Raw genomic sequence first — 27,595 nt, forward strand, 5'->3', positions numbered from 1 at the left:
CACAGGCGGAGCTAGGCCCAGTGGGGGCACGCCTGCGTAAGTTCAGCCACAAGTGGGTTCACTCCCTGTTAGATCCCTGGGCAATAGATATTGTGTGTCAGGGATGCAAGCTAGACTTTGAGAAGATGCCCCCTCACCGACGGCCCTGCCGGCTTACCCCCACGAGAGGGAAACAGTGTTAACTGCAATTCACAAATTGTATCTTCAGCAGGTGGTGGTCAAGGTTCCCCTCCTTCAACAAGGAAAGGGTTATTATTCGACCATGTTTGTAGTACCGAAACCGGACGGTTCGGTCCGACCCATATTGAATTTAAAATCCCTGAACATATACCTGAAAAGGTTCAAGTTCAAGATGGAATCGCTCAGAGCGGTCATCGCAAGCCTGGAAGGGGGGGATTTTATGGTGTCTCTGGACATAAAGGATGCATACCTTCATGTCCCCATTTATCCACCTCATCAGGCGTACCTCAGATTTGTGGTACAGGATTGTCATTACCCATTCCAGACGTTGCCGTTTGGTCTGTCCACGGCACCGAGAATATTTACCAAGGTAATGGCAGAAATGATGGTGCTTCTGCGAAAGCAAGGAGTCACAATTATCCCATACTTGGACGATCTCCTCATAAAGGCGAGGTCCAGAGAGCAGTTGCTGATCAGCGTAGCACACTCTCGGGAAGTGTTGCAACAGCACGGCTGGATTCTGAATTTTCCAAAGTCGCAGCTGATTCCTACGACGCGTCTGCCCTTCCTGGGCATGATTCTGGACACAGACCAGAAGAAGGTTTTTCTCCCGGCGGAGAAGGCTCAGGAGCTCGTGACTCTGGTCAGAGGCCTCTTAAAACCAAAACAGGTGTCGGTGCATCAATGCACGCGAGTCCTGGGAAAGATGGTGGCGTCATACGAAGCCATTCCCTTCGGCAGGTTCCATGCGAGGACCTTTCAGTGGGATCTGTTGGACATGTGGTCCGGATCGCATCTTCAGATGCAGCGGCTGATCACCCTATCCCCCAGGGCCAGGGTGTCTCTTCTGTGGTGGCTGCAGAGTGCTCACCTTATCGAGGGTCGCAGGTTCGGCATTCAGGACTGGGTCCTGGTGACCACGGATGCAAGCCTCCGAGGGTGGGGGGCAGTCACACAGGGAAGAAATTTCCAGGGTCTGTGGTCAAGTCAGGAGACTTGTCTGCACATCAATATCCTGGAACTAAGGGCTATATACAACGCCCTAAGTCAAGCGGAGCCTCTGCTTCGCAACCAACCGGTGCTGATTCAGGCAGACAACATCACCGCAGTGGCTCATGTAAACCGCCAAGGCGGCACAAGGAGCAGGGTGGCGATGGCGGAAGCCACCAGAATTCTTCGCGGGGCGGAGAATCACGTAAAAGCGCTGTCAGCAGTGTTCATTCCGGGAGTGGACAACTGGGAAGCAGTCTTCCTCAGCAGGCACAACCTCCACCCGGGAGAGTGGGGACTTCATCAAGAAGTCTTCACACAGATTACAAGTCGTTGGGAACTGCCATAGGTGGACATGATGGCATCCCGCCTCAACAAAAAGCTACAAATGTATTGCGCCAGGTCAAGAGACCCTCAGGCGATAGCTGTGGACGCACTAGTGACACCGTGGGTGTTCCAGTCGGTTTATGTGTTTCCTCCTCTTCCTCTCATACCCAAGGTGCTGAGAATCGTAAGAAAAAGAGTGAGAACAATACTCATTGTTCCGGATTGGCCAAGAAGGACTTGGTATCCGGAACTGCAAGAAATGCTCACAGAGGACCCATGGCCTCTGCCTCTCAGACAGGATCTGTTGCAACAGGGGCCCTGTCTGTTCCTAGACTTACCGCGGCTGCGTTTGACGGCATGGCGGTTGAACGCCGGATCCTAGCAGAAAAAGGCATTCCGGATGAGGTTATTCCTACGCTAATAAAGGCTAGGAAGGATGTGACGGCTAAGCATTATCACCGTATATGGCGAAAATATGTTGCTTGGTGTGAGGCCAGGAATGCCCCTACAGAGGAATTCCAGCTGGGCCGTTTCCTTCACTTCCTACAGTCGGGAGTGGCTTTGGGCTTAAAATTGGGGTCCATTAAGGTCCAGATTTCAGCCCTATCCATTTTCTTTCAAAAGGAACTGGCTTCTCTTCCTGAAGTTCAGACGTTTGTAAAGGGAGTGCTGCATATTCAGCCCCTTTTGTGCCACCAGTGGCACCTCGGGATCTTAACGTGGTGTTGAGTTTCCTGAAATCACACTGGTTTGAGCCACTTAAAGCCGTGGAGTTAAAATATCTCACGTGGAAGGTGGTCATGCTGTTGGCCTTAGCTATGGCTAGGCGTGTGTCAGAATTGGCGGCTTTGTCACATAAAAGCCCCTATCTGGTTTTCCAGATGGACAGGGCAGAATTACGGACTCGTCCGCAATTTCTGCCAAAAGTGGTGTCATCTCTTCATTTGAACCAACCTATTGTGGTGCCTGCGGCTACTCGTGACTTGGAGGATGACAAGTTACTAGAGGTAGTCAGGGCTTTGAAGGTTTATGTAGCCAGAACGGCTGGAGTCAGGAAAACTGAGTCGCTGTTTATCCTGTATGCATCCAACAAGCTGGGTGCTCCTGCTTCAAAACAAACTATTGCTCGCTGGATCTGTAACACGATTCAGCAGGCTCATTCTGCGGCTGGATTGCCGCCTCCAAAATCAGTAAAAGCCCATTCCACAAGGAAGGTGGGCTTTTCTTGGGCGGCTGCCCGAGGGGTCTCGGCATTACAGCTTTGCCGAGCAGCTACTTGGTCAGGTTCAAACACTTTTGCAAAATTCTACAAGTTTGATACCCTGGCTGAGGAGGACCTTGTGTTTGCTCAATCGGTGCTGCAGAGTCATCCGCACTCTCCCGCCCGTTTGGGAGTTTTGGTATAATCCCCATGGTCCTTACGGAGTCCCCAGCATCCACTAGGACGTTAGAGAAAATAAGATTTTACTTACCGGTAAATCTATTTCTCGTAGTCCGTAGTGGATGCTGGGCGCCGTCCCAAGTGCGGACTTCTTCTGCAATGCTTGTACATAGTTATTGCTTACATAAGGGTTATGTTATGGTTGCATCAGGTTGGTCTGATGCTCTGTTGTTGTTCATACTGTTAACTGGGTAAGTTTATCACGAGTTATACGGTGTGATTGGTGTGGCTGGTATGAGTCTTACCCTGGATTCCAAAATCCTTTCCTTGTACTTTCAGCTCTTCCGGGCACAGTTTCCTTAACTGAGGTCTGGAGGTGGGACATAGAGGGAGGAGCCAGTGCACACCAGTATTCCTAATTCTTTCTTAAAGTGCCCTGTCTCCTGCGGAGCCCGTCTATTCCCCATGGTCCTTACGGAGTCCCCAGCATCCACTACGGACTACGAGAAATAGATTTACCGGTAAGTAAAATCTTATTTCTCTGACGTCCTAAGTGGATGCTGGGGACTCCGTCAGGACCATGGGGATTAGCGGCTCCGCAGGAGACAGGGCACAAAAGTAAAAGCTTTAGGATCAGGTGGTGTGCACTGGCTCCTCCCCCTATGACCCTCCTCCAAGCCTCAGTTAGATTTTTGTGCCCGGCCGAGAAGGGTGCAATCTAGGTGGCTCTCCTAAAGAGCTGCTTAGAGTAAAAGTTTGTTAGGTTTTTTATTTTCAGTGAGTCCTGCTGGCAACAGGCTCACTGCTACGAGGGACTTAGGGGAGAGAAGTGAACTCACCTGCGTGCAGGATGGATTGGCTTCTTAGGCTACTGGACACCATTAGCTCCAGAGGGAGTCGGAACACAGGTCTCACCCTGGGGTTCGTCCCGGAGCCGCGCCGCCGACCCCCCTTGCAGATGCCGAAAAGTGAAGAGGTCCAGAAACGGCGGCAGAAGACTCTCCAGTCTTCATAAGGTAGCGCACAGCACTGCAGCTGTGCGCCATTGTTGTCAGCACACTTCATAGCAGCGGTCACTGAGGGTGCAGGGCGCTGGGGGGGGGCGCCCTGGGCAGCAATGATAGTACCTTATTCTGGCTAAAAATACATCACATATAGCCCCTGGGGGCTATATGGATGTATTTAACCCCTGCCAGGTCTCAGAAAAACGGGAGAAGAAGCCCGCCAAAAAGGGGGCGGGGCCTATTCTCCTCAGCACACAGCGCCATTTTCCCTCACAGAAATGCTGGTGGGAAGGCTCCCAGGCTCTCCCCTGCACTGCACAGAGAGGGGGGGCACTTATTTGGCGATATGTATATATATATTAAAATGCTATAAGGGAAAAACACTTATATAAAGGTTGTCCCTGTATAATTATAGCGTTTTTGGTGTGTGCTGGCAAACTCTCCCTCTGTCTCCCCAAAGGGCTAGTGGGGTCCTGTCCTCTATCAGAGCATTCCCTGTGTGTGTGCTGTGTGTCGGTACGTGTGTGCCGACATGTATGAGGACGATGTTGGTGAGGAGGCGGAGCAATTGCCTGAAATGGTGATGTCACTCTCTAGGGAGTCGACACCGGAATGGATGGCTTATTTAAGGAATTACGTGATAATGTCAACACGCTGCAAGGTCGGTTGACGACATGAGACGGCCGGCAAACAAATTAGTACCTGTCCAGGCGTCTCAAACACCGTCAGGGGCTGTAAAACGCTCATTACCTCAGTCGGTAGACACGGACACTGACTCCAGTGTCGACGGTGAAGAAACAAACGTATTTTCCTTTAGGGCCACACGTTACATGTTAAGGGCAATGAAGGAGGTGTTACATATTTCTGATACTACAAGTACCACAAGAAGGGTATTATGTGGGGTGTGAAAAAACTACCTGTAGTTTTTCCTGAATCAGATAAATTAAATGAAGTGTGTGATGATGCGTGGGTTTCCCCCGATAGAAAATTATTGGCGGTATACCCTTTCCCGCCAGAAGTTAGGGCGCGTTGGGAAACACCCTTTAGGGTGGATAAGGCGCTCACACGCTTATCAAAACAAGTGGCGGTACCGTCTCCAGATAGGGCCGCCCTCAAGGAGCCAGCTGAGAGGCTGGAAAATATCCTAAAAAGGTATATACACACATACTGGTGTTATACTGCGACCAGCGATCGCCTCAGCCTGGATGTGCAGCGCTGGGGTGGCTTGGTCGGATTCCCTGACTGAAAATATTGATACCCTTGACAGGGACAGTATTTTATTGACTATAAAGGATGCATTTCTATATATGCGAGATGCACAGAGGGATATTTGCACTCTGGCATCAAGAGTAAGTGCGATGTCCATATCTGCCAGAAGATGTTATGGACACGACAGTGGTCAGGTGATGCAGATTCCAAACGGCACATGGAAGTATTGCCGTATCAAGGGGAGGAGTTATTTGGGGTCGGTCCATCGGACCTGGTGGCCTCGGCAACAGCTGGAAAATCCACCTTTTTTACCCCAAATCACATCTCAGCAAGAAAAGACACCGTCTTTTCAGCCTCAGTCCTTTCGTCCCCATAAGGGCAAGCGGGCAAAAGGCCAGTCATATCTGCCCAGGGATAGAGGAAAGGGAAGAAGACTGCAGCAGGCAGCCCATTCCCAGGAACAGAAGCCCTCCACAGCTTCTGCCAAGTCCTCAGCATGACGCTGGGGCCGTACAAGCGGACTCAAGTGCGGTGGGGGGTCGTCTCAAGAGTTTCAGCGCGTAGTGGGCTCACTCGCAAGTGGACCCCTGGATCCTACAAGTAGTATCCCAGGGGTACAGACTGGAAATTCGAGACGTCTCCCCCTCGCAGGCTCCTGATGTCTGCTTTACCAACGTCTTCCTCAGACAGGGAGGCAGTATTGGAAACAATTCACAAGCTGTATTCCCAGCAGGTGATAATCAAAGTACCCCTCCTACAACAAGGAAAGGGGTATTATTCCACACTATATTGTGGTACTGAAGCCAGACGGCTCGGTGAGACCTATTCTAAATGGGAAATCTTTGAACACTTACATACAAAGGTTCAAATCAAGATGGAGTCACTCAGAGCAGTGATAGCGAACCAGGAAGAAGGGGACTATATGGTGTCCCTGGACATCAAGGATGCTTACCTCCATGTCCCAAATTGCCCTTCTCACCAAGGGTACCTCAGGTTCGTGGTACGGAACTGTCACTATCAGTTTCAGACGCTGCCGTTTGGATTGTCCACGGCACCCCGGGTCTTTACCAAAGTAATGGCCGAAATGATGATTCTTCTTCAAAGAAAAGGCGTCTTAATTATCCCTTACTTGGACGATCTCCTGATAAGGGCAAGGTCCAGAGAACAGTTGGAAGTCGGAGTAGCACTATCTCAAGTAGTTCTACGACAGCACGGGTGGATTCTAAATATCCAAAATCGCAGCCGTTTCCGACGACATGTCTGCTGTTCCTAGGGATGGTTCTGGACACAGTCCAGAAAAAGGTGTTTCTCCCGGAGGAGAAAGCCAGGGAGTTATCCGAGCTAGTCAGGAACCTCCTAAAACCAGGAAAAGTGTCAGTACATCATTGCACAAGAGTCCTGGGAAAAATGGTGGCTTATTACGAAGCGATTCCATTCGGCAGATTCCACGCAAGAACTTTCCAGTGGGATCTGCTGGACAAATGGTCCGGATCGCATTTTCAGATGCATCAGCGGATAACCCTATCTCCAAGGACAAGGGTGTCTCTCCTGTGGTGGTTACAGAGTGCTCATCTTCTAGAGGGCCGCAGATTCGGCATTCAGGATTGGATGCTGGTGACCACGGAGGCCAGCCTGAGAGGCTGGGGAGCAGTCACACAGGGAAAAAATTTCCAGGGAGTGTGATCAAGTCTGGAGATTTTTCTCCACATAAATATACTGGAGCTAAGGGCAATTTACAATGCTCTAAGCTTAGCAAGACCTCTGCTTCAAGGTCAGCCGGTATTGATCCAGTGGGACAACATCACGGCAGTCGCCCACGTAAACAGACAGGGCGGCACAAGAAGCAGGAGGGCAATGGCAGAAACTGCAAGGATTTTTCGCTGGGCGGAAAATCATGTGATAGCACTGTCAGCAGTGTTCATTCCGGGAGTGGACAACTGGGAAGCAGACTTCCTCAGCAGGCACAACCTCCACCCGGGAGAGTGGGGACTTCATCGGGAAGTCTTCCACATGATTGTGAACCGTTGGAAAAGACCAAAGGTGGTCATGATGGCGTCCCGCCTGAACAAAAAACTGGACAAGTATTGCGCCAGGTCAAAAGACCCTCAGGCAATAGCTGTGGACGTTCTGGTAACACCGTGGGTGTACCAGTCGGTGTATGTCTTCCCTCCTCTGCTTCTCATACCCAAGGTATTGAGAATTATAAGACGTAGAGGAGTAAGAACTATACTCGTGGCTCCGGATTGGCCAAGAAGGACTTGGTACCCGGAACTTCAAGAAATGCTCACAGAGGACTCATGGCCTCTGCCGCTAAGAAGGGACTTGCTTCAGCAAGTACCATGTCTGTTCCAAGACTTACCGCGGCTGCGTTTGACGGCATGGCGGTTGAACGCCGGATCCTAAGGGAAAAAGGCATTCCGGAAGAGGTCATTCCTACCCTGGTCAAAGCCAGGAAGGAGGTGACCGCACAACATTATCACCACATGTGGCGAAAATATGTTGCGTGGTGTGAGGCCAGGAAGGCCCCATGAAGAAAATTCATCTCGGTCGTTTCCTGCATTTCCTGCAAACAGGAGTGTCTATTGGCCTCAAATTGGGGTCCATTAAGGTTCAAATTTCGGCCCTGTCGATTTTCTTCCAGAAAGAATTGGCTTCAGTTCCTGAAGTCCAGAAGTTTGTCAAGGGAGTACTGCATATACAACCCCCTTTTGTGCCTCCAGTGGCACTGTGGGATCTCAACGTAGTTCTGGGATTCCTAAAATCACATTGGTTTAAACCGCTCAAATCTGTGGATTTGAAATATCTCACAGGGAAAGTGACCATGCTGTTGGCCCTGGCCTCGGCCAGGCGAGTGTCAGAATTGGCGGCGTTTGTCTCAAAAAAGCCCATATCTGATTGTCCATTCGGACGGGGCAGAGCTGCGGACTCATCCCCAGTTTCTCCCTAAGGTGGTGTCAATGTTTCACCCGAACCAGCTTATTGTGGTACCTGCGGCTACTAGGGACTTGGAGGACTCCAAGTTGCTAGATGTTGTCAGGGCCCTGAAAATATAGTTTCCAGGACGGCTGGAGTCCGGAAAACTGACTTGCTGTTATCCTGTATGCACCCAACAAACTGGGTGCTCTTGCTTCTAAGCAGACGATTGCTAGTTGGATGTGTAGTACAATTCAGCTTGCACATTTCTGTGGCAGGCCTGCCACAGCCAAAATATGTAAATGCCCATTCCACAAGGAAGGTGGGCTCATCTTGGGCGGCTGCCCGAGGGGTCTCGGCTTTACAACTTTGCCGAGCTGATACTTGGTCAGGGGCACACCCTGACTGAGGAGGACCTGGAGTTCTCTCATTCGGTGCTGCAGAGTCATCCGCACTCTCCCGCCCGTTTGGGAGCTTTGGTATAATCCCCATGGTCCTGACGGAGTCCCCAGCATCCACTTAGGACGTCAGAGAAAATAAGAATTTACTTACCGATAATTCTATTTCTCGTAGTCCGTAGTGGATGCTGGGCGCCCATCCCAAGTGCGGATTGTCTGCAATACTTGTACATAGTTATTGTTACAAAAATCGGGTTATTATTGTTGTGAGCCATCTTTTCAGAGGCTCCGTTGTTATCATGCTGTTAACTGGGTTCAGATCACAGGTTGTACAGTGTGATTGGTGTGGCTGGTATGAGTCTTACCCGGGATTCAAAATCCTTCCTTATTGTGTACGCTCGTCCGGGCACAGTATCCTAACTGAGGCTTGGAGGAGGGTCATAGGGGGAGGAGCCAGTGCACACCACCTGATCCTAAAGCTTTTACTTTTGTGCCCTGTCTCCTGCGGAGCCGCTAATCCCCATGGTCCTGACGGAGTCCCCAGCATCCACTACGGACTACGAGAAATAGAATTATCGGTAAGTAAATTCTTCTTTTTTTCTACACCCCCATTTCCTGTTTCTCATACGTCCTAGAGGATGCTGGGGATGCTTCAAGAACCAATGGGGTATAGACGGGATCAGCAGGAGACATGGGCATACTTTAAGACTTTGAATGGGTGTGAACTGGCTCCTCCCTCTATGCCCCTTCTCCAGACTCTAGTTAGATTCTGTGCCTAGTGAGACTGGATGCACACTGAGGAGCTCTCCAGAGTTTCTCTGAAAAAGACTTTATTAGGTTTGTTATTTTCAGGGAGACCTGCTGGTTACAGGCTCCCTGCATCGTGGGACTGAGAGGAGAGAAGCAGACCTACTTCTTAAGAGTTCAAGGGCTCTGCTTCTTAGGCTACTGGACACCATTAGCTCCAGAGGGTTTGATCACTACGGTACACCTAGCTGCTTGTTCCCGAAGCCGCGCCGTCACCCCCCTCACAAAGCCAGAAGATAGAAGCTGGGTGAGTATGAGAAGATCAGAAGGCTTCAGTGACGGCAGAAGAGGTACCACGCAGCGGCTGCGCTGCGCGCCATGCTCCCACACACACAGCACTGCAGGGGGGGGTGCCCTGGGCAGCATGAACACCTCAAATCAGACTGGCATGAGTTATAACAGTGTCCCGGGCACTAGTTAAGGGACCCCCGCCAGTATAAACATTTTTAAGCGGGACTGAAGCACACCATGTAGTGGGCGGGGCTTAGCCCACACAACTCTGACCATCGCCATTTTCTCTCACAAGCTGCAGAGACGCTGGCCCTGCCCTCCACACTGCTGTACAAGTAACAGGGTGCAAAACGGGGGGGAGGGAGGCACAAATAATTTGGTGCTGATTTGTGTATATATATATATATATATAAAGCGCTAACAGGTCTGGGCAGTCATTTTACTGGCCTCAGTACCGGGATAGGCGCTGGGTGTGAGCTGGCAGAACTCTCTGTGTCTCTCTTGCAGGCTTTATTGTGGGTCTGTCTCCTATAGCCCCAGTCTGGTTGTGGGTGTCGGTACGTGTGTGTTGACATGTCTGAGGCTGAATGCTCTTCCCAGGAGGAGGCTGGAGTGGGGACAGAAAATACTGTGAGTGTGACCGTGTCGGCACCGCCGACGGATGATTGGGTGAATATGTTGAGTGTTTTAAACGCAAATGTGACTAAGTTGACTAAGAGATTTGATAAATCTGAGTCTAAGAACCAGACATGGAGGAAATTCATGGAAGATGCTTTGTCACAGGCCCAGACCCCTTCGGGGTCACAGAAACGTGCATTTACCCAGATAGCCGATACAGATACCGACACAGACTCTGATTCCAGTGTCGACTATAGTGATGCCAGATTACATCCAAAACTGGCTAAGAGTATTCAGTACATGATTGTGGCGATAAAAGACATATTACATATCACTGGGACACTGCTGTTCCTGATACTAGGGTCTGTATGTATAAAGGAAAGAAACCTGAGGTAACGTTTCCTCCCTCTCATGAACTGAACGCAGTTTTTGAACTTGGGAAAATCCTGACAAAAAGATACATGTTTCTAAAAGAATTCCAGTGGCATATCCGTTCCCCTCTGGGGACAGGGAAAGGTGGGAGTCAATCCCCACGGTAGACAAAGCATTATCGTGTCTATCCAAAAAGGTGGCGCTTCCGTCCCCTGACACAGCAGCCCTAAAGGATCCTGCGGATCGTAAGCAGGAAAATACCCTAAAATCCATTTATGTCACTACGGGTTCGCTACTCAGGCCTGCCGTTGCCTCGGCATGGGTGAGTAGCGCTATTGAAAAGTGGGCAGATAACTTGTCATCTGAGGTAGATACCCTAGACAGATATAGCGTGCTTTTGACTTTGGGTCACATCAGGGACGCTGCAGCATATTTAAAAGAAGCTGTAAGGGATATTGGCCTTTTGGGATCAAGGGCCAATGCCATGGCAGTCTCAGCAAGGAGAGCATTGTGGATTCATCAATGGAATGCTGATGCTGACTCGAAGAAGGCGATGGAGTCTGTACCGTTTACGGTAAGGTCTTGTTTGGTGACGGCCTCACTGACCTGGTGTCTACGGCCACCGGGGGTAAGTCTTCATTTTTACCTTATGTTCCTGCACAGCAGAAGAAATCGCCTCACTATCAGATGCAGTCCTTTCTGGCCAATAAATTCAAAAAAGGACGAGGGTCCTCCTTCCTTGCTGCGAGGGGGAGAGGAAGGGGAAAAAGGTCACAGGCTGTGGCAAGTTCCCAAGAGCAGAAATCCTCTCCGGCTTCTACCAAATCCACCGCATGACGCTGGGGCTCCTCTGCGGGAGTCCATACCAGTGGGGGCACGTCTCAAACTCTTCAGTCAGGTCTGGGTGCACTCGGACCTGGATCCTTGGATAATAGACATAGTAACCCAGGGGTACAAGTTAGAGTTTCAAGACGTGCCCCCTCACCGATTTTTCAAATCGGCCTTGCCAGCTTCTCTTCCAGAAAGGGAGATAGTAAGCGCTGCAATACTAAAGTTGTGTCAAAATCAAGTGATTGTCATGGTACCCCCGTCTCAACAGGGGGAAGGTTTTTATTCGAGCCTGTTCGTGGTCCCGAAGCCGGATGGCTCAGTCAGACCGATTCTAAACCTAAAATCCCTCAATTTCTTTCTGAAAAAAATCAAGTTCAAGATGGAGTCTCTACGAGCAGTGATCTCCAGTCTGGAGGAGGGGGATTTTATGGTGTCGGTCGACATAAAAGATGCCTACTTACATGTCCCCATATATCCTCCACATCAGGCTTACCTGAGATTTGCTGTGCAGGATTGTCATTACCAATTTCAGACGTTGTCGTTTGGTCTGTCCACGGCTCCGAGGATTTTCACCAAAGTAATGGCGGAAATGATGGTTCTCCTGCGCAAGCAGGGAATCACAATTATCCCGTACTTGGACGATCTCCTCATAAAGGAGAGGTCCATGGAGCAATTGTTGAGGAATGTTGGCCTTTCACTGACCATTCTGCAACAACACGGTTGGCTCCTAAATTTGCCAAAATCACAGTTAGATCCAACGACACGGCTGTCGTTCCTGGGTATGATTGTGGATACAGAATTGCAGAGAGTTTTTCTTCCAGTGGGAAAAGCTCTGGAAATACAGAACATGGTAAAACAGATTCTGAAACCGGCAAAGGTGTCAGTTCTTCACTGCACTCGGTTGCTGGGGAAGATGGGGGCGGCCTACGAGGACATTCCGAATGGCAGGTTCCATGCCAGGGTGTTTCAATGGAACCTGCTGGACCAGTGGTCCGGGTCTCACCTGGACATGCACCGGAAAATAATTCTCCCAGGACAAGAATTTCCCTTCTGTGGTGGCTGCACAGTTCTCACCTTCTGGAGAGAAGCAGGTTCGGGATTCAGGATTGGATCCTGGTGACCACAGATGCAAGCCTCCGAGGCTGGGGAGCAGTCACACAGGGAAGAAACTTTCTTTTTTTTCTTTTTTCTTTTTTTCCCAAAATGTTTTTATTTTAAATTTTTTCCTTGAAAACATTTTCAATACAATGCCAACAAAGCATTAAGTGGGATAATACTTAAGAGAACAATACAGTAGAAAATGATTGTAATACAAATTGTCGTATCCAAAATATAAAGTCAAAACCTTTTGTAATCGATCAAGAAAAGAAGAGTAAAGGAGAATTTAGTCTTCCAAGGAGAAAGAGTAGAGAGAAAGAAGAGAGAAGAGGAGAAGGAATAGAAGAGTAGGAAACGACAAATGAACGTATGTATGATGTAAAGAGAGGAAGGTGGGAAAGGGATCGCCTGTAGCCCCGTAAAAAAAAAAAAGGGGGGGGTAGGGGGGGAATGGGCACTAAGGAAATGGATGTTAACTCAATCGGATGGGAGGTTCAGATAGAAATACTGCAGTTTCATACCATAGAGTTGTACGAAAACAATTATGAATTTGAGTTTTTGTTGAAATGTTTAAAGTGTCAATAAAAGATTCCCAAATCTCAAAAAAATTCTCTATGCGTTGTTCTTTATGTAATGAAGTTTCCATCCAATCCATTTTGAATACATGAAAAAGTTTATCTTTAAACATTTGTAAGGAGGGAGGAGATGGATGTATCCATTGTTGTAAAATACATTTTTTTGCCACAGCTGATAAAATCAACAGTAGCTTGCGACAACCCGGAGATATTCTAGAAGTGGTTGTCAATATGCCAAAAACGGCCCATTCAGGGGACAATGGTAGAACATTAACCAAATCTGAAATAGCGAATTGTTTTATTTGAAGCCAGAATTTTTTGATATAAGTACAATCCCACAGACAGTGAAAAAGAGTAGCTTCAGGTCGAGTGCATTTTGGACATGTCGAAGTGGAAGACATCCCCACCAACTGACAACGAGAAGGTGATAGGTATCCCCTATAAACGATTTTAAAAAACATTTCCTGGTACATAATGGTTGGAAGGGTACGATTGGAATATAAAAGCGCTTTTAGAATGATTGCTTCACTAAGATCAGGAAAGTGTCTCTGCCATCTGGTGATGCCTGTATCGTAGTGGCCTTCATAATATGGTGTCCGCAATATTTTATAGAACCTTGAAATAGCTCCTTTAGTGTTAGATGTAGATCGAAGGGAGATATCCAACTGGTTCCTCCAGTCCATGGGAGAAAGATAAGAGGTCACTTTAGAAACATAATGCTGTGCTTGCAAAAAGGCTAAATTGTGAATTTTTAAGAAAGAAAATTTAGATTGAGCCTGAGAAAAAGTAAGAGTACGTTGTATGGTTGTATCAGTAAGCTGATGAATTGTGGTAAGCCCCTGTTGGGCCCACAAAGAAAAGGGGCCAGATGCCAAACCATGTTGAAAGTTTACATTGCCAAGCCAAGGAAGAAACAAAGAGTACGAGGCGTTAAGTCTCCATTTATTACGAATTGTATGCCAAACTGACCATGCTGACATTAAGAGAGGGTTGTCTAGTACTCCTGCTGGGACGTCAGATTTATGGAGGTGTAAAAAACAAACTAAGTCTATATTGGTTAGGAAGGACTGTTCTACTAAATAATCGGAATATAATTCAGAATGTGAGATCCAATCCTGAATATGCCTGCATACAGCAGCATAATTATAGATTTCCATATTTGGAAAATTAATACCTCCTTCTGATTTAGTTCTTTGTAGCAATCGGAGACTAAGGCGAGGTTTCATTTTTTTTCCAAATAAATTGTCTGAAAGCTGCATCAATTCGTTTAAGATCCGTCTTGGTAAACACGAGTGGTAGAACCTGAATAGGATACAGCAGCTTCGGGAAGGTAATTATCTTTATAAGGTTGGCTCTTCCTAGAAAAGATAGCTTTAAATGTTGCCACCCGTCCAATTCTTTAAGGACTGTATCAATAGTACTTTTAATATTAATGGTATATAAATCATAAATATTTCTAGGGAGGCAAATCCCTAAGTAAGAGATGTAAGCATCTGCCCATTTCAGATCACCAACCGATAATGTATTTCTACGAAAGGAAGCGCTTAGGGCCATGATGGTAGATTTGGAGTGATTTATGGTAAAACCTGATATCCTACCAAAATCTTCTAGTTTAGAGAGAAGGGGCATTAAACATTCGTGTGGATTAGAGATAAACAGGAGAAGGTCATCTGCAAAAGCAGCTATCTTGATTTCTGTATTGTCATAGGACATACCTCGGAAAAGGGGCCAGGATTGGAGAACTCTTAACAAAGGATCTAATGCAAGATTGAAAAGTAAGGGGGATAAAGGGCATCCCTGTCGAGTTCCCCTAAACATTTGAATAGGATCACCTAAAAGTCCATTGATTAATAATTTTGTCTTGGGGGAGCTATATAGATATTTGAGTAGATTAATAAAGGAAGAACCAAACCCTCGTTGTTGTAATATAGCATATAAATGTGGCCATAAAACTTTATCAAAAGCTTTTTCGGCATCTAAACTCAACAATATATTAGTGGAGTGGCCTTGAGTTGTTGAAGAATATAAAGCCGCTATTGCCATGCGGACATTGCGAACCATGTTCCTGCCATGAGTAAATCCAGATTGGTGGGATGTCAGGAGAGAAGGAAGGATTGTTTGCAAGCGAAAAGCCAGAATTTTAGAAAGAATTTTGTAATCCTGATTCAGGAGAGTAATGGGTCTATATGAGGCTACTAAATCAGGATTTTTATTGGGTTTTAATAATAATATGGTATAGGAATCATTAAATGTAGGATAATTAAGTTTTCCCTCCTGAATCTGTTTGAAAACATGAGTCAGGGAAGGAATAATATCATCTTTTAGTATCTTATAATAGTTCCCATTAAATCCGTCAGGACCCGGTGACTTGTTGAGATGTAGGCTATCAATGGCAAACCTAACATCTTCCTCTGTTATGTCACTAGAAAGGAATTCTTTCTGTTGGGCTGTTAAATATGGTAAGTTGGCTTCTTTAAAAAAGGAGTCTGACAAAAGGGGGTCGACTGGTGCATCTTCATAAAGAGAAGTAAAATATGAATGAAATATATTGTTAATGTCAGCAGGTTTAGCAGCCATTACATTAGAGTTTGGATCTAGGATTTTTATAATGAATTGTTTCTTCCGTTGTTGACTTGCCATGTAAGCCAAAATTTTTCCCGATTTACCTCCCCAGCGGTAATAAGTATTTTTAGAATAATCCAATTTGATTTGAGCCTCCTTTAAAAGGAAAGATTCCAAAATTTGTTTATGATGTAAATAATTAGATTTATTATCTGCTGTTGAAAATCGCAAATAGTGACGGTAAGCTTCCTTCAGTCTATTTTTCAAAGAAAGTAATGTCTCCCTGTGGGTCTGGTTACGTTTGGCTATGTAAGATATCACGTGCCCTCTCATCACCACCTTTGAGGCCTCCCAGAATAAAACAGGATCGTTCCAATGTTCTAAGTTATCGTCTACATATTCCCTCCACTTGGTTTTCAAATACAATTGAAAATCGTCATTCTGGGAGAGGAAAGATGGGAAGCGCCAAAAGCGTGAGGAATGCCAAGGAGTATGTCTAGTTAGGTCAAAAAGTATGGGGGCATGATCCGATATAATGATAGGATCTATTATAGTATTACAGACTCGCTGGAATAGAGTATCCGCTACTAGTATATAGTCTATTCTGGTAAATACATCATGAACCTTAGAATGAAATGTGAAGTCCTTGCAAGAAGGATTATGCAGTCTCCATTGATCAACCACATCATGGTTGGAACAGAGAAAATCAATCCCACTTACACGATTGGAAGGGATGGGGGAGGCATGGGCGGAGTGATCCAATAGGGGATTATGTAAGCAATTAAAATCGCCACCAATTATTAGATTAGGGTTATCATATTTCATAAGAAGATTTGATAGTTTTTTAAAAAAGGTTAAATTAGACGTGTTGGGAGCATAAATATTTAAAATAGTAAATTTCTCACCATGAACTGAAAGATGTACCAGCAAAAACCGCCCCTCCCTATCAGCCACTACATTATCAATAGTATATTGAAGATGTTTACTAAATAAAATCGCCACACCACGTTTCTTTTTATCGAAAGAGGCTGAGACACATTCCTGAATCCATGTTGCTTTAAGGGTCGTATGGGGACCACGCAGCCAGTGCGTCTCCTGTAATAAAGTGATATCAGGGGTTAATCGTTTGAGATGAGATAATACCCGTCGTCGTTTGCATATGGAATTCAATCCAGCTACATTCCATGACAGAAACCGGATAGAAGTCGATGATAGTTGGGGGGCTAAATTGGAAATGTCAGCATGGTCCGTCATCCAATTCCACACCTACCAAAGGAGAATGTAAACGGTGTATCTTTGATTAGGGTGCCCGTCACATCCCAGCGAGTGAGACCGGCGTTCTGAATGTAAGTTGAAGATGGTAACTGCATGGGGAGAATGGAAAGGGGCCACAGGCGATTCAGGAGAATGGGAGAAAGGGAAAAAGAAGAAGATAAGAAAGAAAATAAAGAGCACCAAAAATAACACATGAACATACTGTAATGCATCATAAAAATAGTAAGCATGTAACTACTGCAATAATTCCGACAACTTATTAATAATAGACCAACCCCTCCTTCACAAAGAGGGTAAGAAACTACTATTTTGCCAGGAGACCCGGGTAAAGCATAAATAGCCAAGATGGTAATCCATCGATTCATCCATTTGGAGGTGGATTTTTAGAGGAACCTTGCAATGGAATCTTTAGGTGATCTCTAGCTTGGTCAGGATTATCAAAAGTAAGGGTCCTCCCATCAGTGAAGACCCGCAGTTTAGCTGGGTAAAGAAGGGCGAATTTAACATTCTCAGTGAACAAATGTTTGCATATTGGGGTGAATTCTTTTCTCCTCTGAGCCACAGAGGCCGAAAAGTCCTGAAATATCAGCACTTTAAAGTTTCGTACTTCAAGAGTGCGTTTTTTCCTGTACGCCATGAGTATGTTCTCTTTATCTCTAAAATTAAGAAATTTGGCAATAACAGGACGGGGGCGTATTTGGGATGAGGGGGGACCTCTATCAGGGCCAATTCGATGCGCCCTTTCAATAATCACTGTTCCCGAGGTACTAGGAACATTAAGGATTTGAATTATATCAACACTGAGTAAATCAAAAAGATCTGAACCCGATATTGATTCTGGGATTCCTATAAATCTGAGATTGCTCCGCCTATCTCTGTTTTCAAGTTCATCAATCTTTGAGGTCAGGAAAGCTATTTGTTGATAGTGGGAATCATCAGAATTTTGCAGAGATACAATAGCATCCTCTGCCGTACTAACACGTTGTTCCACTTCCACTAATCGTTTGGTATGTGATTCTAAATGGGACAGGACCGTATTCAAACTTGTTTGGATTGTATCCAACTTTTTCTCCAGAGTTGGGTGAGGAGGAAAGATCTTGAGAGGCTGAGGGAGGTGAGCGGTTGGGTTGGGGTGTATTTACCTTTTCCCTAACAGAAGGGGTTTTGGATTGAGATTTCCCGTTCCTGACCATAGTATCAGTTGGATATTTGTCTACAAACTTGTCCATACTACGGGACAATAACCAGATTAGCTAGAGATTCTGTACCACCTATGGATGTAGATCTTTGAGGCAGCTACATAACTATAAATATATCTAGAATCAAGATTAAATTCAATCACTGAATCTGTAAAAATTAGTCTGCACTTATTGGATTGTACGCAAATTATCAGGATCAGTACCTGTGGGTCATTTATAGCAACACAGTTATTCAGCAGCAGTTCTGCAAGATTTAAAACCAATGGAAAAAAAAAAGGGGGGGGGGGGAGAGGGAGGGGGAGGGAAAAGGGTGAGGGGGGGAATAAACCTCTAAAACAATATCCAATGAGACTTATACCAATATATAATTGGAAGTAGATGTAGTGTATAGAGGATTATGATCCTAGAATCAGCGTAATTTGTATTAAATACCAGTAATGTGGGGTATATTATTTATCCATAAACCACGTCACTTTTGCGGAGAGTTAAGCGACATACGATGGTAACGTCTGTCCTCTGTGATCAGTGCTATTTATCGTAGTGGGAGAATAGCATATAGCACATATGACTAGAAATTACAGTAATGACTGCTTCACAAATTAACAGTAACCAAAACAAGTATAGATATGAAACAATATAGTATATGAATATGTCACTAAGTGCAGAATTTTAGTCAAAGGCGTTTGTCACCACTTTAACCTTTGTTATGATAAATTATTTGGAAACAACCTCCTCACAATCACCAATCACAGTATGTTTTCTAATACATGCCAGAGTAGATGGATAATGCTGGCTTTTATGACTGAACACCACCAAATGGCAGTGTTTGCTTTCTGTAACAAGGTTGAGTGACGTAGTATTAATTTATGGAACAGTGAGCTGTAGTGGGTCTCGGAAATATTTGCAATAATATAATTATTATATACAGTAGTTTTACAGTCACACTAAGCCATAAGCTCCTTGGGTAAAAGCAGGTTGTGTTCTGGCTTGAGGTATAGAGTGGAGATGAGAATATATAGCAGAAGTATAGAAGAGAAGAGGGCTAGAAATAGAGAGAAAGTGAAAGGGAGAGATGGGTAATTAATACCAGATTAATCAATACGTGGTTATTAGAGGCAGTATCGCTCCGTCCGTCACCGATTCTGGTATCGAGGGTTCCGATGGATGAGTGATGGGCAGAGAAGATTAAGGAGAGACTCTGCAGTAAAGGTGGGATCCGTCTTCTTAGGGCTGAATTCTTAATTGCCAAGACAGGAGATCCTCGCATAGAGGTCTGAGTCCACCGCAACTAGGGTTCGATGTTTGGCATTGATTGCAGGCTCACCATCCATCTACAAGTCATCTCCCGGGTCCTCAGCGGCAGAAACACATCCGAGGTCCGGGCACCAGCAGGGGTGGGCAGCACGCCGATCAGTCCCAGTTGACACAATCAACAGTTCAGCAGGCAGCCCTGCCAGCACTTCACACACTACACCAGCAGGTAAGTTCAGCGGGTAGCCGGGCAAAGCTGTGTTCCTGGGGGGTATGCCCGTTGTTACCGGAGCGCTACTGCGTTATCTTCATACGGGGGAATAGGAGGCATTCATCCGACGCGTCTCTGAGGTCTTATGCAGGGGTGAGTGATCCTCCGTCCCCTCTCTCCGCCCGACAGTAGTAGGTCATATAGCCGCCACTATAGTTACGGGGAGTGGGCTCCAAGGGCAGTCGTCTCAGGCAGTGCCCGCCAGACCGCGCCAACCAACCAGGTCCCGGTCACTGCTCACTCGGCTCCGCTATTGAACGGGAGGTAGTCACAGGATTCCGCTGCTTTCCCCGATATTTAACCAGAGTCTCCCGTAAGGCAGCTCAGAGTCACATTGAACAATGGCTGTTCCTCGCCACGAGGCACGTAGAGGCCCCGACTGTGTGGGCTAGATTCCGGTGGAAATATTTCTCCGCTGTCCCCGATATATGGCTTGTTGCGTACAGCCAGTCCTCCCACGGCTCTCTGTATGAATTATTTTTGTTAATTAGCCGTTTTAAGGAAGGATGGTGGATGATTCTGTACAGGGGAGACGGAGAGAGGACTAAAACGCGGCCATCTCGATGCTCCGCCCACCGGAAGTCTCCTTTCTTATTTTTTTTAAATAATATTTTATTAGGTAATGCAGAATTAGGTTACATCAAGTGGGATAAACAGTAGACTTATTAGAGAACCTCAAGCAAGACATTGTTAGCAATTGTAAACTTTAAACTGAGTTTGAGGTCCAGTAGACATCATCAAAAATCAGTAAAGGTGTAACATATCATAGTACTGTAATAAAACATAACATTTTGTCTATTTGAAGAAGAATATACTAGTCAACATTCTGAACAATGTGTAACAGAATGTGAGAGAAAATACACAGAACTTTAAGGAATATGTAAAGAGAGAGACAAGGGGGTAGAAAGGGTATAAAGAGGGAGAGAAAGAGAAAAGGGGGAAGAAGAAGAAAGGGGGAGGGAGGACGAGGGTTAGGAATAACGGAGTCAGAGATGTAGCGGTAAGATAAAAGTAGTTGGGGGGGGGGGGAGATTCGCTCCAATCTGTAAGTCGACCATATGGCATTAATGGTAGCAGGGAGGGGAGGGGGGGCGGTAGATTTCTAATGTGCTGCAATTTGACATTTAGCGGTGTTAAGTATATGATTAATCAATTTGTGTGTGGGTCGCGGAAGGTTGGGGATCGGTCTAGCTAAAAGAGAGTAAAAAGGTGAAGAGGGCATATCAAAGTCAGTGATATTTTTAATTAATTTGTGTATTTCCTGCCAATATTGGCTTATACTAGGGCACGTCCACCAAATGTGTAATAAAGACCCCTTCTGGCCACATTGTCGCCAACAGAGATCCGAGGCATCAGGGAAAATTACACGGAGTCGGGTCGGAACTAGGTACCAGCGAGTATACAGGTTATAAGCATTTTCTTTAATGCGCACTGAGATTGAACATTTCGATATTGCTAGTTTAATTTGAGACCATTCGTTGGGAGTAAGAACCTCCCCCGTGTCATTCTCCCAGGCCAGTTCATGAGTTTCCTTAGTGGGTTGATTGTAAGATAGTAAAATTTGATAAATTGACGAAATGAGGCCTTTAGATAAGTGGTGTGAACGACAAAGGGATTCAATAGCTGAAGTAGGTGCAAGGGGTGTGCCCGGAGAGGGACGGTTAAGTGAGTGGTAAAAATGACGGATTTGTAAAAATTGGTAGAAGACTTTGTGGGGGAGATTAAAGATTGTATGTTAGCAAAGTCCGGAAAAGTGTGTAGGGGAGCTATATCCAGAGGGAACAAAATATTATGGGCAGTCCACAGTGGGAATTGACAGTGGTCCATACCATGAATGAAAGCAGGGTTGTTCCATAATGGGACCAGAAGGGGATGAAGCGAGCGAAGTATGTAGAAACGTGTACAGAAATCCCAAGTGGATAGTGTGAACCGTATCGTAGGAAGAAAGGAGGAAGTTGGTGGACGATGTGCGCGGGAGCACCATAAGAGGGTAGAAGGGGAATAGACCGACAATGTGTGGGCTTCAATGTGTGTCCAAACTTTCTGGTTTGGAGGGGCATGCCAATGAATACAAGAGGCTAAATGGGTAGCTCGATAGTATTTAATAAGATCAGGTATGCCTACTCCCACTGAGGATTGATGTTTTTGCAGTATTCGCATCTTAACTCTTGGTTTCTTGGTTGCCCATATAAAATTTGATATGTCTCGCTGTAAGTTCTTAAGAATTGAGGTGGGGATATGAATTGGTAGCGTCTGCCACAGGTATAATAAGCGGGGTAAAACGTTCATTTTAACCGCCGCTGTGCGACCGAACCGTGATATATATTGTTTGTCCCAAGTTGATAGGTCCGATTTGATAGAGGCCAGCAACCTCGGGAAATTGGCAGCGTATAACCTGGGATATGATTTCGTTAGATACACCCCCAAATATTCGAGTTTTTCGGGTTGCCACCGAAAAGGAAAGTCAGTTTAAAGCAGTGTTAGATCTGAGTGTGGGATATTGATATCTAAAAATTCTATTTTATCTGTGTTGATGTTATAATTTGAGTGAAAGCCGTAAGTGCGAGCTTCAGCGAACAAGGTCGGAAGGGAGACAGTAGGATTGGTCAATGTCAGTATTACATCGTCCGCGTATAGTGCTATCTTATGGTCCGAGTGTCCCACCTTTATGCCCGTGATATTGTCATTAAGTCTAATCCTCGCTGCGAGAGGCTCCATGACAAGGGCAAACAACAGAGGAGAAAGGGGACAACCCTGTCAGGTACCGTTCTTAATTTGGAAGGGCTCGGAGGAGAGGCCATTTACCAATACGGAGGCGGAGGGGTTATGATAGAGAGAATTAATACAATTGAGAAAAGCGACTCGAAATCCCATATGACATAGGGTTTGAGTCAAAAACGGCCAGGCAACCCTGTCAAAGGCTTTTTCAGCATCGAGCGCCACCACCAGGGTCGACAGCGAGCGGGTTGTCGCTACATGAATAAGATTGATCAGACGCCTCGTATTATCGGAAGCTTGTCTGTTGGGGATGAAGCCCACCTGATCCGGATGGACCAAGGACGCCAGTATAGGGGTTAAACGCATGGCAAGAATCTTAGCAAAGAGTTTTAAATCAACGTTTAGAAGAGAGATAGGCCTGTAGTTGCCTATCTCTAGAGGGTCTCTCTGTGGTTTAGGGATAATTATAATGTTGGCCCTGGTGGTGGCATCATCAAGCGAACTGCCCTCCAGTAATGAGTTGAAAAGGGGGCGAAGCATAGGGAGCAGCGAGTCTGTAAATTTTTTGTAGTAAAGGGCGGTGAAGCCATAAGGGCCTGGTGCTGCAGAGCGGCGTAGCTATTTAATAGCTATCCTAATCTCCTCGTCAGTGATCGCTGCATTAAGGGTTTGAAGCTGAGTCATGGATAACGTGGGCAAAGAGCAGGAATTCAGGTAATGGGTAAGAGAGGTGAGATCTGGGAGCGAGGTAGAAGGGCTATGTGAAAGATTGTAGAGCGATTCAAAGAACTGACGGAATTGCCTAGTCATTACTTGAGGATCGTGAGTAGCAGTGCCGTCAAGACATTTCAGCGTAAGGATACGGTTGCGAGTGCGTTTAGCGCGAAGCTTGCGGGCTAAGATGGTGTCAGCTTTGTCAGACTTTTCATTAAAAAAAAAGACTTTTCAACTTTGTCAGCTTTGTCAGACTTTTTGTCGAACCCACAAAAGAGTCTGCGCTGCCTTTTAGACAAAATTTGCGACAATTGCCCCTTAACAGCGAAAATCTTTAAATAAGTGCATCTTTTAGGGTGCTTATGGTGAAGATCCGTTAAGGAGGCTAGTGTCTTTTCAAGCTCTAATATACGTGCCATCTCTACTTTCTTAGATGCAGCTGCTAAACTGATAAGGGTACCCCGAAAAGTAGCCTTATAAGCTTCCCATAGGGTGGGTGGGAGGATACCAGGGGTGGTGTTGAGGGTAAAGAAATCCGTGAGAGCTGTGTTAATAGCCTCAATATTGGATTGTTTCAAGAGGAGGGATTCATTAAGTCACCAGTGGCGAGCGGGGCGAGGACCCATATGAGAAGAAATTTCCAATTCGATAGCTAAATGATCTGACCACGGGATAGGGAGGACCTGAGCGCCGAGAAGAGTTTGGGATGTAGCACGATCTACAAAAAAATAATCCATGCGAGTGTGCAGGTCATGGGGGGGAGAGTAGTGCGTGAACCCTCTCGCAGCGGGGTATTGTATTCTCCAAGCATCATATAGGTCGTGGAGAGCTAGTCGTGACAGAAGCGTCTTAGATGTCTTGGCGTGCCTGGGGGGAGTATCAGAGGAGTGAGATCTATCCAGTTTGGGGTCTACGATAGTATTGAAATCCCCTCCTATAAATGGTGAATCCCCGGGGTATTTGGGCAAGTCGATTAAAGAAGATAGCGTAGAGAGAACCTTGTTGGCCATTAGGGGCATAAACTGAGGCTAATATAATTGGGGCTTGTTTGTACGTACCCGTGAGGATAAGGAAGCGGCCCAGTGCATCAGAAATAGAATCATGTATAGTGATAGGTGTATTATGATGGATTAGTATCGCAGTGCCTCGACGTTTAGCGTTCATTGAGGAGTGAAAGACCGTGGGATATTGTTTGGTCGTGAGGGAAGGATGGGGTGTTTTAAGATGGGTCTCTTGCAACATAATAATATTAGAGTTACGTCTATGGAAATATTGAATGGCCATAGCTCTTTTGGTTGGGGAGTTGAGGCCGTTTACGTTAAGAGTCAAAACTGTCAACTTCATGGTGGATCAAAAGAAAATGAGCTCAGTAGTAAACAGGATCTACACCTCGACTGGCGGGAAGAGCAGGGAAGGAGACCAAGAAGGGGGTTAAAGATAATGAGAAAGGAAGTAAGAACTAGAGAAGAGAGAAGGCGACCTACTCCTATAGTGGAGACAGGTCCAGGGTGGAAAGAGTGTCGCTAAGACACATCCATCTGGAGACATGGGTGAATAAGAACAACAAAATTTGCAGCAGATGAAGTATAGTGAACATACTAGGTAACAACGAGAACGAGATGACCCAAGGGAGAAAAAGGGCATGCATTGACACAATAACGCATGAAATAAGAACGGGTGAAAACATAATAAAAAAATAAAAAAAAGTGAGTCCTATGCATATATTTGACAGCCAAAAAAGACAGGACTGAAAGAATAAACAATATCGAAATAGAGAAGAGCAAGTGTGACAGTTAGGTGCAGTTGAGCAGACACTTCCCCATAACCAATAGTAATGAGAGAGAGAACAAGAGCAGGGAGCTGGCGCAACTGGAATCAATAGAAGAGAAAGAATTATCATTCAATGTAGGGGTAATAGTGCTCCATTAGGGGAGCCTAACTTGTATCAATAAAAAATAAAAAAAAAGCATCAGAGCTGTCTAAAGAGCAAATATCAAACACATGACTAGGGAGCGTCAAAAGTGCATAGAGAATTAACATTAATAAAATGTAAAGCATAACTTTCCATAACAACAGAACAAATACAATTAAGCCGTGGACCAGTGCCGGGACGGTGCCACGGGTCTATGTGATGAAACAGATTGTTGTCGGCATATTTCTGGAACGTCTTCTAGGAGACCAAACAACTTCAGAAGGTCATAACCTTGGGCTAGAGTCTTAACAGCGTGAATCGTAACATTTCTGGTAACCAATAATTGAAAGGGGAAGCCCCACTTATATTTGATAGAGTGGGTTCTCAAAGTCTTGGTGACATTCAGTAGATCTCTCCGTTTCTTAAGTGTCGACGGGGCCAAATCCTGAAAAAGTTGGAGTTGAGACCCAGAGTAGAAGACCATTCAATGTCCTCGAGATGGTATTTGTATGATTCCAAGTCAGCCCGTAGATCCGTAAATTCTTGGTCCATCACGCTCTGATATTGACAGATTTCATCTACCTTCTGTTCGAGAGTGTCCGTTCTGGAACCAAGGTCAGCAAGTTCCGATTTAAAATCTTTAATATACATTAAAAAGAAATACTAAAAAAATCACATAAACACACTTTCTTAATATAGTCCTAGATCAGGAAAAAAGTGGGTGATTTTGATTGGGGCCACTTGGATCGCAATAACAATAACTGGTATGCACACTCTCCGGTTAGGGCTCACTCCTCAATATACTTTTTGGTTCACTTTAGATGTAAGTATTTACCCAGTCCTTAAGGAAACTGTCCCCATGGATCTCAGTATTTCTGATGAGGATCCAAATAGCAGCAGGGGTGATTCCAGGTTCCAGTGGGCTAAAGAGTGTCCAAATAGAGGCAGAGAGTCCAATCAGTACCGGGGAATTCAGATAGATCCAGTATTGGTGGTCCGTATCCTTAGGTCAACGCGTTTCGCTGGTCTAGCGTCTGCCAGCTTCCTCAGAAGCATGTATCACCCAGGTTGCCCTTTGAGATTTATATACTATCTTCATTAGCTGGGAGTGGGGCCACCTGATTCATATCACAATACAATCTATAAAACGTCCCATTGAAATCATGCAAATTTTATCCAGAAGGCAATCCTATTAAATAATATGCACAATGAAGGATTTGTATCCAAAAACGAGTGTTTTAAATACCTGTTTAATATGTATTTAATGTGTAATACATGGTGACACTTCCTGGTCACGTGACCGCAGCAAACCACATGATTCGGATGGCCTATCAGTATTAAGTATTATTTCGAGTTCCTTGTTTATTCCGATCACGTGATCGCTTCTGGTCACGTGATCGGCGTCATATCGTTCATCATAGCCACATCACAGAACACCCCGTCATGTGACTGCGCGTCACCTGGTCCAAAACGGACCTATCATGTCGCGCTCGTTGTACATTGCCAGCGGCGCTGCGTTCCACAGACTCTTTTTTGCGTTCCAGAACCGGCTCGAACCCAGGAAGTGTCATTCTGTTATACAGATATCAATGTCATAATAATGTTATCGTGTTTTGATTTTAAAATATATATATATATTAAAAACTGTCCACAATTAATCACCTCTAACATTGAAAATAGAATAAGCATAGTTCAGACATATGCATAATGATGAAGATAGAGATAGTGGTAGAGCAGGGAGAATTACGTACTTTATCCTTATTCATTATTATGATAAAAGTCCATATGATACACTTTTATCATATGGACTTTTATCATAATAATGAATTGATATCTGTATAACAGAATGACACTTCCTGGGTTCGAGCCGGTTCTGGAACGCAAAAAAGAGTCTGTGGAAGGCAGCGCCGCTGGCAATGTACAACGAGCGCGACATGATAGGTCCGTTTTGGACCAGGTGACGCGCAGTCACATGACGGGGGAGTTCTGTGATGCGGCTATGATGAACGATATGACGCCGATCACGTGACCAGAAGCGATCACGTGATCGGAATAAACAAGGAACTCAAAATAATACTTAAGACTGATAGGCCATCCGAATCATGTGGTTTGCTGCGGTCACGTGACCAGGAAGTGTCACCATGTATTACACATTAAATACATATTAAACAGGTATTTAAAACACTCGTTTTTGGATACAAATCCTTCATTGTGCATATTATTTAATAGGATTGCCTTCTGGATAAAATTTGCATGATTTCAATGGGACGTTTTATAGATTGTATTGTGATATGAATCAGGTGGCCCCACTCCCAGCTAATGAAGATAGTATATAAATCTCAAAGGGCAACCTGGGTGATACATGCTCCTGAGGAAGCTGGCAGACGCTAGACCAGCGAAACGCGTTGAGCTAAGGATACGGACCACCAATACTGGATCTATCTGAATTCCCCGGTACTGATTGGACTCTCTGCCTCTATTTGGACACTCTTTAGCCCACTGGAACCTGGAATCACCCCTGCTGCTATTTGGATCCTCATCAGCAATACTGAGATCCATGGGGACAGTTTCCTTAAGGACTGGGTAAATACTTACATCTAAAGTGAACCAAAAAGTATATTGAGGAGCGAGCCCTAACCGGAGAGTGTGCATACCAGTTATTGTTATTGCGATCCAAGTGGCCCCAATCAAAATCACCCACTTTTTTCCTGATCTAGGACTATATTAAGAAAGTGTGTTTATGTGATTTTTTAGTATTT

Source organism: Pseudophryne corroboree, chromosome 2 (assembly GCF_028390025.1).
Source record: "Pseudophryne corroboree isolate aPseCor3 chromosome 2, aPseCor3.hap2, whole genome shotgun sequence".
Classification (NCBI taxonomy): Eukaryota; Metazoa; Chordata; class Amphibia; order Anura; family Myobatrachidae; genus Pseudophryne; species Pseudophryne corroboree.